The sequence below is a fragment of the Erinaceus europaeus genome, chromosome 8, assembly GCF_950295315.1.
Source record: "Erinaceus europaeus chromosome 8, mEriEur2.1, whole genome shotgun sequence".
Taxonomy (NCBI): Eukaryota; Metazoa; Chordata; class Mammalia; order Eulipotyphla; family Erinaceidae; genus Erinaceus; species Erinaceus europaeus.
The window spans coordinates 38,403,409-38,416,756 of record NC_080169.1 but is presented as its reverse complement, the minus strand read 5'-3'; the positions used below and the strand labels follow the sequence as shown (position 1 = coordinate 38,416,756).

Below are 13,348 nucleotides of genomic sequence, written 5' to 3'. Positions count from 1 at the left end.
TAAATCCTCATGAGACTACATCAAATTATAAAGCTTTTGCATGTGGCAGGGTAGTGGCACACCTGATTGAGCTCACACATTGCCACATCTAAGGACTTGATTTTGAACCCATGTTCCTAACCCATAGGGAGGAAGCTTCACGAACAATCTTTCTCTCAACTTTCAATTTCTCTCTATCCTATCAATTAAAATAGAAAGAGACGAAAGAAAGAGAAATAAATAAAAGCAAAAGCAATGGCCGCCAGGAGCAGTGGATTCATACTGAATTCATGGCACTTATGCCCAGCTATAATCCTCTGGCAGTTAAAAATAAATAAATGAATAAATGAATAAATAAGCCATTTTTTACAGATAAAATGAAAATTCTACAAGGACAAACAAGTAACTCAGAAAATAGGTTTTGAGAGAAGATATTTTCCCATCACACATCTGACAAACAGTTGATGTCAAATATCTGTAAAGAACTCATTCATCTCAAAAAAAAAAAGGAAAAACTCAATAAAAAATGTAAACCAAAGATATAAATAGACAGTTTTTTAAAAAAGAGATACACTTGACCCATAGTTACATAAGGAAATGCTCCACTTCACTAATCATTAGAGAAATGCAAATTAAAATCACATTGCAATTTCACCTCATAGCATTGAGAATGTTTTCTTTTTTATATATATATTTATTTTATTTATTTATTCCCTTTGTTGCCCTTATTGTTCTTTATTGTTGTAGTTATTATGTTGTTGTTGTTGTCGTTGTTGGATAGGACAGAGAGAAATGGAGAGAGGAGGGGAAGACAGAGAGGGGGAGAGAAAGATAGACACCTACAGACCTGCTTCAACGCCTGTGAAGCGACTCCCCTGCAGGTGGGGAGCCGGGGCTCTAACGGGGATCCTTATGCAGGTCCTTGTGCTTTGCGACACCTGCGCTCAACCCGCTGCGCTACAGCCCGACTCCCTAGAATGTTTTCTTACATCGTGAAAACAGCATATGAGAGATTGGGCGGTGGCACACCTGGTTAAGCACACATATTACTTAGCATAAGAACCTGGGTTAGAGCCCCGGCTCCCACCTACCAGGGTCACAAGTGGTGAAGTAGATCTGCAGGTATCTATCTATCTCTCCTTCTCTCTATCTCCCCATCATCTCTCAATTTCTCTCTGTCTTTAATTTTTTGTTTTAAGAATAGTCACTAGGAACAGTGGTTTCATAGTGCAGACACCAAGCCCCTGCAATAATGCTAGAAGCAAAAACAAACAAACAAATATTGGCAAGCATTGAAGCAGGTCTGCAGGTGTCTTTCTCTCTATTTTTCTATCTGCCATCTTCTCTCAATTTCTCTCTATCTTATCTAATAAAATCTAGTAAAAGAAAAAAAGGAGGGTGGCCTCCAGGAGTAGTGGGTTTCTAGAGCAGGCACCGAGTTCCAGTGATAATCCTGGTGGCAACTGAAGAAGAGGAGAAAGAAGGAGAAGAAGATAAAGGAAGAGGGGGAGGGGGAAGGAGGAGAAGGAGAAGGAGGAGGAGAAGAATAAAGGAGAAGGAGAAGAAGAAAAGGAGGAGGAGGAGAGAAAGGAGAAGGTAAAGAGGAAGAAGAAGAAAGAGGAGAGAGGAAAGAAAAAAGGGAAGGAAGGAAGGAAGGAAGGAAGGAAGGAAGGAAAGAAGGAAGGGAAGGGGAGGGGTGGGGAGGGAAGGGAAGAGGAAGGAAGGAAGGAAGGGAAGGAAAGGAAGGATGGAAGGAAGAAAGAAAAGGAGGGAGGGAAGGAGAAAGGGAGGCAGGAAAAAAGAAACAATAATTCCCAAACAAAAATTTCACCTAAGGCTCAGAAACTTCACTGCTTCATTGTCATCATAGGTTGTCTAGAAAAAAATCTAAGTAGATCCCATTAAAAATACCAGGAAGCCTAAAATGAAAGAATAATCTCCCACCCTTACATTAACTTGCATGCTCTCTTTTTTTCAGTATGTGACAAAGAAGGCAACTCTATTTGTCAAACATAAAGTTCTGACATATGGTGTGGCAAATAACATTATATAACAATAAAGCACCCATCCTGGTGATCAGAACTCTTATTAAGAACAACAGGGTAGCAAAGTGACTCATCAGCTTGTGTGTTCTTTCTTGATGCTAGTAATTTGGGACAAGTGTGGGGAAGTTTTAAGTTGTTTATGTGCAGCCCAGAATGATAGGCAAGGGAAGTTACTAAGCAACATTAAGTACTTGCACTTTTCTAATCTTTAAAGGCTGCCACAAATTGAGTAATCCTATAATATGAAAGTAATAGAAAAAAGCTATGTGGGAGTTGTATTTTTGACTGAATGAACATGCTTTGCTAAATTAATTTAAACATTGCTTATTTCCCATGGATTCATTTGTTTTCGTCTGAAGGATTATCACAGATGTGCAGCCCTCTTAACTCATGATCAACAACAGAAACTCAATTTAAAAACAAAGAAGCATAAGGGGTTTTGGTGGTGGTTGCAAATCTTGATATCAGTTTTATTCTCCCAGGAAACAGAATCTCTGTTCTTCCATACTTCTGCTATTGGTTGATTGATAGATTTTTATGACAGTAAGAACAACAAGAAATCAAGTGCTCATTTCTCTATTTAGCTGTGTTTCCTTCTGTGTTTCTTTCACTAAAGTATAATTCAACTTTCAATACTAGAGAACTTCTATGTAACTGTTAATCATCTTTTGGTGGATCAGACACTATGCCCAAGGAGAGAGATGGATAAAATATAATTCAGGGTCATGGTGTTAGGTCAACTTCTAATGGTGATGCTTTTCTTTTTTGAATATTTATTTATTTATTTATTTATTCCCTTTTGTTGCCCTTGTTGTTTTATTGTTGTAGTTATTATTGATGTAGTTGTTGTTGGATAGGACAGAGAAATCGAGAGTAGGGGAAGACAGAGAGGGGGAGAGAAAGACACCTGCAGACCTGCTTCACTGCCTGCAAAGTGACTCCCGGGATCCTTACCACAGTCCTTGAGCTTTGCGCCATGTGTCCTTAACCTGCTGCGCTACCACTGGACTCGGGGTGATACTTTTCATAATGCAATCTATCTATATGAAACTTAAATTTCCCATAAGTGACTGGATATTATTTACAGTATCTGAAATTAGAAAGGCAAGGAAGCAGGAATTCCCTGGCCCTTATTCTTTGTCATTAAGGAACCAACAGAAGAATTGTATGGTAAAAACGCAGGAAGAAACATTTTATTACGTCTCAGCAAAACTGTTTGCTGAATAAACTACAAACTCATCTTTCCTGCTTAAAGTTCAGTTTTCAGGTCAAGGATCCTGTAATGATATTTCATAACACCTCTTCTATTCCTGCCTCCTTTCAAATTCATATAATTCAAAAGGACTTGATCTAGATAGCAATAGATTTCCTCACATAAGAGGTTAACATTTTCCAGTCTGCTTGAAGTACCCATAGTAGAATAGTTGCTTTAGATTAAAAGAAAACAATTTCGTGTTAACAAATGGATGATAGCTGTAACAATGTTTCTGAAATTTCACTTGGGGGAGGGATGAAAGATCTCTCTCTCATCAGGGTTTTAGGTAAAGGAAGGAAATGAAAATGTCTGGGAGTCAATTGTATGCCAATCATTATATTGGGAATTTTTGCATATCATCTAAACATCTTCACTAAAAGTTATTATTATTATTATTTAAATATTTATTTATTTATTCCTTTTTGTTACAATTGTTTTCTTATTGTTGTTGTAGTTATTATTGTCGTTACTGATGTCGTTGTTGGATAGGACAGAGAGAAATGGAGAGAGGGGGTGAAGACAGAGGGGGAAAGAAAGATAGACACCTGCAGACCTGCTTCACTGCCTGTGAGACAACTCCCCTTGAGGTGGGGTGTTGGGGGCTCGAACTGGGATCCTTATACAAGTCTTTGCACTTTGTGCCACCTGTGCTTAACCTGCTGTGCTACCGCCTAACTCCCAAGTTATTATTTTTTTTTTAAGAAACTATAGGCACAGGGTCAGGGTGCATCCTATAGAGCACAAGTGTTTAAAAACCTGGGGTTCATCTCCTAATTCTCACCAGTGGTGGAGGAGGGTGCTTTACCAGTGGTGAGGCAGTGCTGCAGTTGCCTCTCTCTCTCTTTCTCTCTATTTTCTCATTTCCCTCAACTACTCTGTCTCTATCTAAAATAAATAAACTAATCGAATAAATAAATAAAGCTTTAAAGATTTTACAATAGTACTTACCAGTTATGTTTTAAAATTTTATTAAAATAAAAATGTTTACATTTTATTTCTAAAATGTGCATACTTTACCCAACATCCCAAGTAAATAAATAAGAGATTCATATTTTTAGTCTTTACTATGCATCTTCTTCTCTATGTCACTTATTTTCATAATTAAATCATGCACTTATATTAAGTAGATGCTCCAGAGAAAATTAATAAAATAAGCATAAAATTTATCTATTTGTTCAAGATCATCTTAAGTTGTAGTTTTGAGACCAGGCAATTTGAATGAAGATAATTTTTAACCCAAATCTCACAGTGACTAAGAAGGAAATTATGAAATTGAGAAATTACACATTGAATCAATTTCTCCAGATCTTCATCCACAATTGCATATGCTTACATAATATAAGCTGATGTTATTTTAAAAGAAGGTCAATTACATTATAAAGGAAGGCCTAGTCACTTAATAGTGGTATTTTTATTCTGTTCATAGAAATCCAGATATTTTAAATATATTTTAATCACTTCTCATTCCTTCTTTGCTTTTCCTGATTATAATTGTTTATATGATAGCTGACTGACACAAAATATAAAAAGAATGAATTGGCCCAGTGGTGATGATGCACATGGTTGAGTGCACATGTTACAATGCACAAGGACTCTGGTTCAAGCTCCCAGTCCCCACCTGCAAGAGGAAAGCTTTGTGAGTGGTGGCACAGGTCTGTAGGTGTCTCTCTGTCTGTCTCCCTATCTCCCCACCTCCTCTCAATTTCCAGCTGTCTCTATCCAATAAATAAATCAAGATAATACATTTTTTAAAAAATAATGATTTGTTAAGAGAATACATTTAATATGGATGTTATATTTAGAAAGCTATAGGTGTGATATCCATTCAGTTTACTTTGATATAAGATTTAAATACTTAATGAGAGAAATTCATAGAGTAATTAAGAATTACAATGTAAATCATTTCATAGAATAAAAATGCTTTGAAGGGGAAGTATAGTGGCACATTTTTTTCCCTGCATTATCTATTATTTCATTATTTTTTGGTAGTTGTCACATTTCTAATGCACTCTCACAGATATGACTAAGGATCTGTCATCTATAAATGAATCAAATTATTTTTAGAATTTTTTCCTAAAAGGAAGTAAGAGTTCAAAAAACAATTTCAAAATAGCGCCCTTTTACAAACTCACACTGCTGTCCCACAAAAATAAGACTTGAACCGTTTTAATATTTGCCTACTATAACAAAAGATATAATAACACAAGGAGTTCAGTGACTCCAAAAAAACAAACAACAACAACAACAGTTTTGGGACTGGAAAACAAAGATGTCCATTGCAATATTCTATAACACTGTTCTCTACACTCTAAATATGCAGTGCAACAGAGGGCAATAAATATCTTTGGAGTAACTTTTTTCTGAGTTCTATTTATCACAATAAATAATCTGACTTAGAAATTGACACTTGAATGTCAGAGTATTCTTTAGTCTTTTAGGGGTGGGAAGAAGCAGGGAGTAGTAAAGACCAGAATTATCCATCCCTTCATGAAATTGGACAGAGTTCCACATATTAAAAGAAATATATATTGTGCTCCAATTTATTAATATATAACAATGCAATAGTCAGCACTAACGTTCCAAAAATATGCTTAGTTTCTTTTCTTTCTGCAGAAAACATTACTTAGACCCTTTAGGCATATTTATAAAAACAAGTATAAGTTTCAGGGGAACCACATTACAGGATAATTTAGCGATAATAAGAATCAAATATAATACTGGTAGGTTTTTATGTAGAAGAGTTGAAGTTTAAGACAAAAATAAGCACCATCTGGAGTAACAACAATGAAAAACTGTGGACAGAGAAATATGGCTGTTAGGATTACAGATAGTGATAGATAAAAGCAACATATATTATAGACAGTTATCCTAGACCAATAATAGTTAATAGTAACAATTAATAGCCAGGAGACTTGTTTAAAAGTATATGCTCTAGAATGAGATAATCAGGTTTAAATTCATTGCTTTCTTTTTTTAAACAATTTATTTATTTAACTTTTATTTAATAGCACAGAGAGGAATTTAGAAGGAAGAGGGTGATAGGAATGGAAATAAACAGAGAGAGACCTGCATATCTGCTTCACGGTTTGTGAAGCAAGTGGGGACTGGGGACTTGAACCCAGGTCCTTGCATTTTGTAATGTGTGCACTTAACCAGGTATGCCACCACCCAGCCCCAGTTTAAATTCATCTCTATTTCTAATTTTTAACTGGAGCAATCACTGAAATCTCTTGCACCTCAATTTGCTACTTCATGCTATGTGAATGGGAGAGATGAAAGTATTATCACATGAAGGTGTTAAGATTAAATATGCAAGACATTCATACAGGTAACTGGCATACAGAAAGCATTGAATAAGCATTCTTGACACTTTTATACTTTCAGGAGAAAGGAGCATTAACCCTTGAAATTAACTCAGGTCCTAATTTCAATATGCAATGTTACAAATGACAGAAGAAAAAATTATCCAATTTGATGTTATGAATGTTTCTGCAGTTTTATCATAAACATGTTAAACAATGGTTCAGTTGCACCAGCTTTTCTTATGGAGGATATGTATACATTTATACTCTTAATTTTGAAGGTAACAAACTATGATTCTTGATCTGTACTGAGTAGCATATTGCCAATCAAAATAACTAAATCAAAATGTTGTACTTCAAATTTATCATGCAATACAGATTCCTTGTTGAAAGGCAAATTTTTTTCATTTCAAACTGTTGACTCAGATCATACTTAAAAATGTTTCAGCTGTTTAAATTTAGCATGCTGAGAAAGACCAGTCTTAAAATATTGTTTGGCTTTATGCCCATAACATTTTCTTTTTATCCTTGTTGCTATTTGTCTTCTGTGATAAGAAAACAAGTATCAATAGTCACGTTAGCCACCTTAACACTTAACATTTTATCTAAATAAGTCATTTCGTTTCTATCTTCACTAGTTAAACAAGCTTTTCACTACTTGGCAAATTTTCAGAGAGAGATTATGCAAGAACCAGTGACATTTCCATGCACTGCTTTACCTCTTCAGTCATCATCTGGCCTTTTCTCCCATTTTCTTTGGAATCATCAGATTTTTACTCTTAAATAAGCACACAGAAGAGATTATCTGAATACAAACCTAATATATTTTTTTATATATAATCAGCCTTTGCAATGACATAAAGAGACCTTGAGTCTGCTTTATCTGACTTTAAAGAGTTCTCTGCCCCACATATGACCCAGAGTTTGCTTTTTAGAGTTCCTCTATGAACTCTTTTAGAATGCATGTTTGCATTCATATTTTCCTGTTATCTTTCTTGGATTTGTAATCTTTGTGCTTTTTTTTTCCCCTCCCAGATAATTCCATTATTTTCCTTCCTGAAAAATATATGTTCAGCTGCATTTCCATAGTTCACGAAACCAGGGCAAAACACTAAAAATTGAATGGTTGAGTATGCCAATTTTGGAACTGGAACAAATTTTTTTGATTCCTCTTTAGTAGACCCAATCTTAGTAGCTAAACAGAAGTTTCTCTCCTGACTACTATGATTTCTCAAGTACATTCACTTATTTTATCTGATCCAAGGTTGACTACCATTTTAATAAAATTATTACTGAGAGATAGCACTAGTTACCCTCAAGAACAATTCTATTGTTTGCTAAAATATATTTATTTAGAATATTTGTGTGTCTATTCTGGAACAGATTTTCTTATAAATGGGAAAAATATTCTCTCTCTCTCTCTCTCTCTCTAATTTTCTTGGTAGTTGTTGACACATGAGTGCAATTTCTCATCTCCCATGATAGATAGCTGCAAAAAAAAAAAAAAAATCTTACCCATTAACTTAGTACCTTTTCCACCATCATACACCAGGACCCAATGCCTTCTCTAGTACCTTCCTGACTCTACTCCCCCAGAGTCCATGGCTTCCACATCCAGTCCAAGTTTCTCTGTGTCTTCCCTTTCTGTTCTTCAAGTTGTGCCATAAATAATGAGATATATTCAAAATTCTTGACCCAGTTACCCACCCACCATAAGCACACTTATAACAACTGAAGTACTCTGTAGTGGATGATGAGTAAACCACACATGCATGCGAATAAACTGCAGAGTTGTCCAGAAGCTTGAACCTACTTAGTAGCTGATACCTCCCCACCCCACTCCACCCCCCAAAAAAGTATGAAACTCATGAGATCAGATTTTGTGTTTGTATTTCACAAGAGAGAGAAAATTCCAATAGTAGGAGAGGGATGAAATGAAGATGCATCTTCAAAATATTATCTGAGTTTTTTAGGCGAGTGCTCCTAAACTCTAGAGGTATTGTTCTTAAGAGAATATTTAAAGTGCCATGTATGTGCAAGGGTAGTTCTGTTCCTGAGAATATCCAAGGAAGGATATTCTTTAAATATGATTTCAAGTTTACATGTCAAAATCTAAAGTCATCATTAGTAGTAAGAATTAGATTGAAGAGAAAGTACCATCTTTGGTTTGTCTAGATACAAAGGAAAAGCCTGAGTGACCAGATACATTTCTGGTTCAGTTTCCATCCCAACAAATCTTACAGGCTTGAAAAATCTCAGAGATAAATGATGTTTATTTACCAGTAAAACAGTCAAAATTTAAAGCAGTGAAATTGCAACTTAATTTCACCTACTGTTTCTTTTCTCTTTCTTCTTTCCTTCCTTCCTTTTTTTTTTGTTTTTTGTTTTTATTGAGCATTGCTTAGTTCTGGCTTATGGTGGTGTGGGCAATTAAGCCTCAGAATCTTAAGCATTAGACTATTTGCATAACACTTATGATATCTCTCCACCTTAAAGTTACTATATCAAACAAAAAAAATATTTTATCCAAATTCCCACCAGTTTCAATCAGGTGGTTAGCTTGGTTTCTCATCTCTATAGCTCAGCACACAAGGTATAAGTAAAAGTCACCTCTGGAGTTTCAAAGAATTACTCAGAAGCTATATATATAGATGTGGGTGGTTAAAACTATATATGCACATATAGCCTTATGTATTATCATAATACATGTGTATATTATCATAAAAACTCTCTCCCCTGGGTTGTATTTAATTCAGTGATTTACCAACTTATAAAAGGCATGTGATTGAGAAAATATAGGGGCCAGGTGGTGGCACACCTGTTTAAGCAAGCATATTACAGTGTTCAAGGACCCAGGTTCAAGTCCCTAGTCCTTAACTGCAAGGGAAATGCTTCACAGTGATAAAGTAGCTGTCTTTCTATTTCTTTCCCTCTCTACCTCTACTCAATTTTTCATTATCTCTATCATAAGAAATAAAAACAAACAAAATAGTTATAAAGAGAGAAAATAAATGTGTGGAATACATGATCTAAAACAAATATATTGCGGTAATGACAAACATATTAAGTACCTCTTTATAACCAGAGATATTTATAAGAGTAGGCAAATCAACTAAAATTAAATTCTTTTATATATAAAATAATGAGGATCAGGATATTGGAGAAAAAATAACAAAACTTAAAATTGAAATAATGGTATAGCAGAGATCTTCAGTTTTCTAATGTCAAAGAATTTCAGAATTGCTTTGCATTTCACAGTAGTTATTTCCTAAGTTTCGATACTCTTTTCTATTGTAGAATTTATGGCAATATATGAAAGTTTCCAGTAAAAATATGTGTCTTCCTATTCATGTAATCTCTATGTTTTTTAATTGATCTCTAATAAGGAAAACCATATTAATACAGTAATTTCACCAGTGATCCTGTAAGTCAGTCCAATATTTGTGTATAACTTTTTTTCCTTCTTGAGGGATTGTTTTTATTCCCTTCATTATAAAAATCTGGTCAGTGTAAAAGAGGACATTGTTAGGTACTCAAATGTTTTTAGACTAATTCATCTCTGATTTCTCTGCTAAAAAAAGATCTTTAGTATTCAGTCTGCATTTACAGGTTCATTTGGTCATTTGCTTTACAATAGACTGGCTCTAGCTGACCTTTTTTTTTTAACCTCCTTTTTAAAAGAGTTTGTTATTCACAATTTGAGCAACTGCTTTGAAGTTTATTTTCTCTGCCAATGAAACAGTTAACACAATGTTGTTTATTCTAAGGTCAACTATGTAAACAACAACCAACCCCCCCCCCCCAATCAGAGGGAAGCTGTAGCAAGTGGAGATTATTGCAAGAGTAAGACACTGGGGGAATCCTTGGATGTTCCTCCCACTACAGAGCTCTTGAATGTTTATCATATCATCAGTGTCGCCTAGGCTGTTGCCTAGCATTTATCTGGAGACCTACTTCACGTTTATTTTAGTTTAATAAAGTAAACTAAACGCTTTGGTTGGATTGCCTCTTTATTTTAAAGGCTAGGCGCAAGTCTGGAATGAAATTTTCAGCAGGGAATCTTAACATGTAAAGCAGCCTCTTTTGAAATGTTCTTTGAAAAAGGCAAATAGATAGCCATCCGTTAGTAACTTTCAAAAGGCTATTCTGCTAATTAAACTTAGAAAAATATTTAACAGTTTTGTTGTCGAAAATTACAATAGACAGAATGCTTTCGGCATACAGAACCAACCAGCAGCATCCCTTGACAAATAACTGACAGTAATAGGACAATATAGCGTTACTAGGGCGTAGTTCAGGGAATCAAACAGATTTTATGTCTCTTGGGAAAATTCAGAGCTATGCTTTTCTAACTTTCCACGCCATGTCTTCTCAGCCTCCCTTTCCCCCGTACCACATACCCAGAAGCCACTCAAACTGCCAGCCTTTTAGAGTTTAACTTACTGCAGTGTGATGCAGGCGATGAGCACAGTATCAGAAGCATTTGCTTTTCCGGAGAGGAGCTGGGACTCAGCTATCAGGGTCTTTTCCAATTCATAAGCTCTCTACTCTTTAAGACAGTTCCCTCACCGCTCAGCTTTCCCAGAGGAGTGGAGCTTCGAGAACTCTGCTCACATCTCCTCCTCCTTACTTCCACCCCCTTCCAAGACGCATAGCCCATTCCAAGTAGTATCTGAAAGATGGAAATCGACTTACAGTCAACAACACAGGCTGTCTGCAGTCCATGGTGCCTGGCACAATTTGCAACTCAAAAGCATCTGAGAATGAAAGATGTGGGTTTCCCAGATTAAAATCATCTTTGGCATCCTCCTTCTGCACCTCTCACTCCTCCCACTCACCCCCTCCACGCCGCCCACCACTACTGGCCACCTTCAGTCTCCCAGTCGAGCTAGGTATTTTAAGTGACTATTTTATTATCCAATAAAAAAAACATCAAAAGGAAACTATTTGTCAGAAATGAAATACCTGTTGTCGTGACTAGTGTTCTCTCAGTTTGAGTCCTTGACTTATATCAAGACGCATTGATACTGAAAAATCTGTGGAGGGAGGGAGGAAGGGAGGGAGGGAGGGAGAGAGAGAAAGAGAGAGAGAGAGAGAGAGAGAAAGGAGTTGCGTAGGAGGCAACCTGCTGTTGGCTGCAACAACCCTGTCTCAGGCTGCAGTTTCTACAGCTGCTGTGGCTACTACTACTGTTTGAGCTAGGTGGCTGGGGAGTAAAGGGGTGAGGAGGGAGATGTTGGAAGAGAGAGCTTTACAGCAATTTAATTGCTGGACCTTTTCTAAGACAAGGGAGGAGACTGTGCAGGTATGAGTAGATGTGGTTGAAACACTAAGCATGCCTCACTGTTCTCATTCACAATTTTTCCTCTTCTAATAAGAAATCTCAGCCCTGTCCCTTCTGTTCCTTCTAATAACTATAATCCTGGATAGGTTAATGTTCCGAAAGCACCTACTAGTGCTTTCTAGTAGTTCTAGTAGTTATAATAGCTGCAGACTGTTTCCACATTCTAATATGCTAGCATAGACAAAAGTCAATGAAGATAAAGCTGAAGGGGAAAAGCAGGTGAATATTAAAAAGAAAGATTTGTAACTAAACAGGGTATAGATAAAGATGATAGTTTTTGAGCCATGTGTGTAAATTAAGGCATTAAAATAACAGAAGTCTTAAAGTCTTAAGTCTTAAAGATGTTTCTTTTATTGGCTGCTTGCAAAGTCAAATAGTTATTATTTTTTTTCTTTTTTATTTAATTATGTATTTATTTATTTATTTTGTTGCCCTTGTTTTGTTGTTGTAGTTATTATTGATGTCATTGTTGTTGGATAGGACAGAGAGAAATGGAGAGAGGAGGGGAAGACAGAGAGGGGGAGAGAAAGACAGACACCTGCAGACTTGCTTCACCACCTGTGAAGTGACTCCCCTGCAGGTGGAGAGCCGGGGGCTCGAACCGGGATCCTTCCGCTGGTCCTTGTGCTTAGCGCCACCTGCGCTTAACCCCCTGCGCTATCGCCCGACTCCCATTATTATTTTTTAAATGTATGTAAGCCTTCTTTTTAAAAAAAAATATTTATTTATTTATTTATTTATTTATTTATTTATTTATTTATGAGAAACATAGGAGGAGAGAGAAAGAGCCAGACATCACTCTGGTACATGTGCTGCCAGGGACTGAACTTATTACCTCATGCTTGAAAGTCCAATGCAGGGAGTTGGGCTGTAGCGCAGCGGGTTAAGCTCACGTGGTGCGAAAGGCAAGGACTGGCTCAAGGATCCCGGTTCAAGCCCTGGCTCCCCAACTGCAGGGGAGTCCCTTTACAGGTGGTGAAGCAGGTCTGTAGGTGTCTTTCTCTCCCCCTCTCTGTCTTCCCCTCATCTCTCCATTTCTCTCTGTCCTATCCAACAATGACAGCAATAATAACTACAACAGTAAAACAACAAGGGCAACAAAGGGGAATAAATAAAGTAAATATTTTTTAAAAAGAAAATATATATATAAAAAAGAAAGTTTGATGCTTTATCTACCTCGCCACCTCCTCACCACCAAATAATTATTAAAGAAGTATATTTATCAACTTATGCAGTATGGTATATCTTCATATTCATATTCACTGTTTACTTTCCACTTCTATACCCAAATATTGAGCTTTTAGTGCATTAATATCTGCCAGCTACATATTCTGGTGGAACGTATTGATTACTGCCAACTCTCACTTTCTTTCTGTATTGGTTATTTTCTTTTTTTAAAATATTTATTTATTTATTACCTTTT

The 13,348-nt window shown here is 36.2% G+C and overlaps 1 protein-coding gene across 6 annotated transcripts in view; it reads right to left on the bottom strand.

The window, feature by feature from the left end:
- The window catches only part of DGKB (diacylglycerol kinase beta), a 918,246-nt gene extending 906,941 nt beyond the window's left edge, over positions 1-11,305 (bottom strand). For 4 of the 6 annotated variants that reach the window (XM_060196152.1, XM_060196155.1, XM_060196159.1 and 1 more), the window contains exon 1: positions 11,025-11,199. The gene's annotated coding sequence lies outside the window, so the exon portion shown is untranslated. Of the gene's footprint in view, positions 1-11,024 lie in introns of all 6 variants that reach the window. The other 2 variants (XM_060196157.1, XM_060196160.1) reach the window with 2 other exon arrangements.
- Between the last annotated feature and the right edge of the window lie 2,043 nt (positions 11,306-13,348).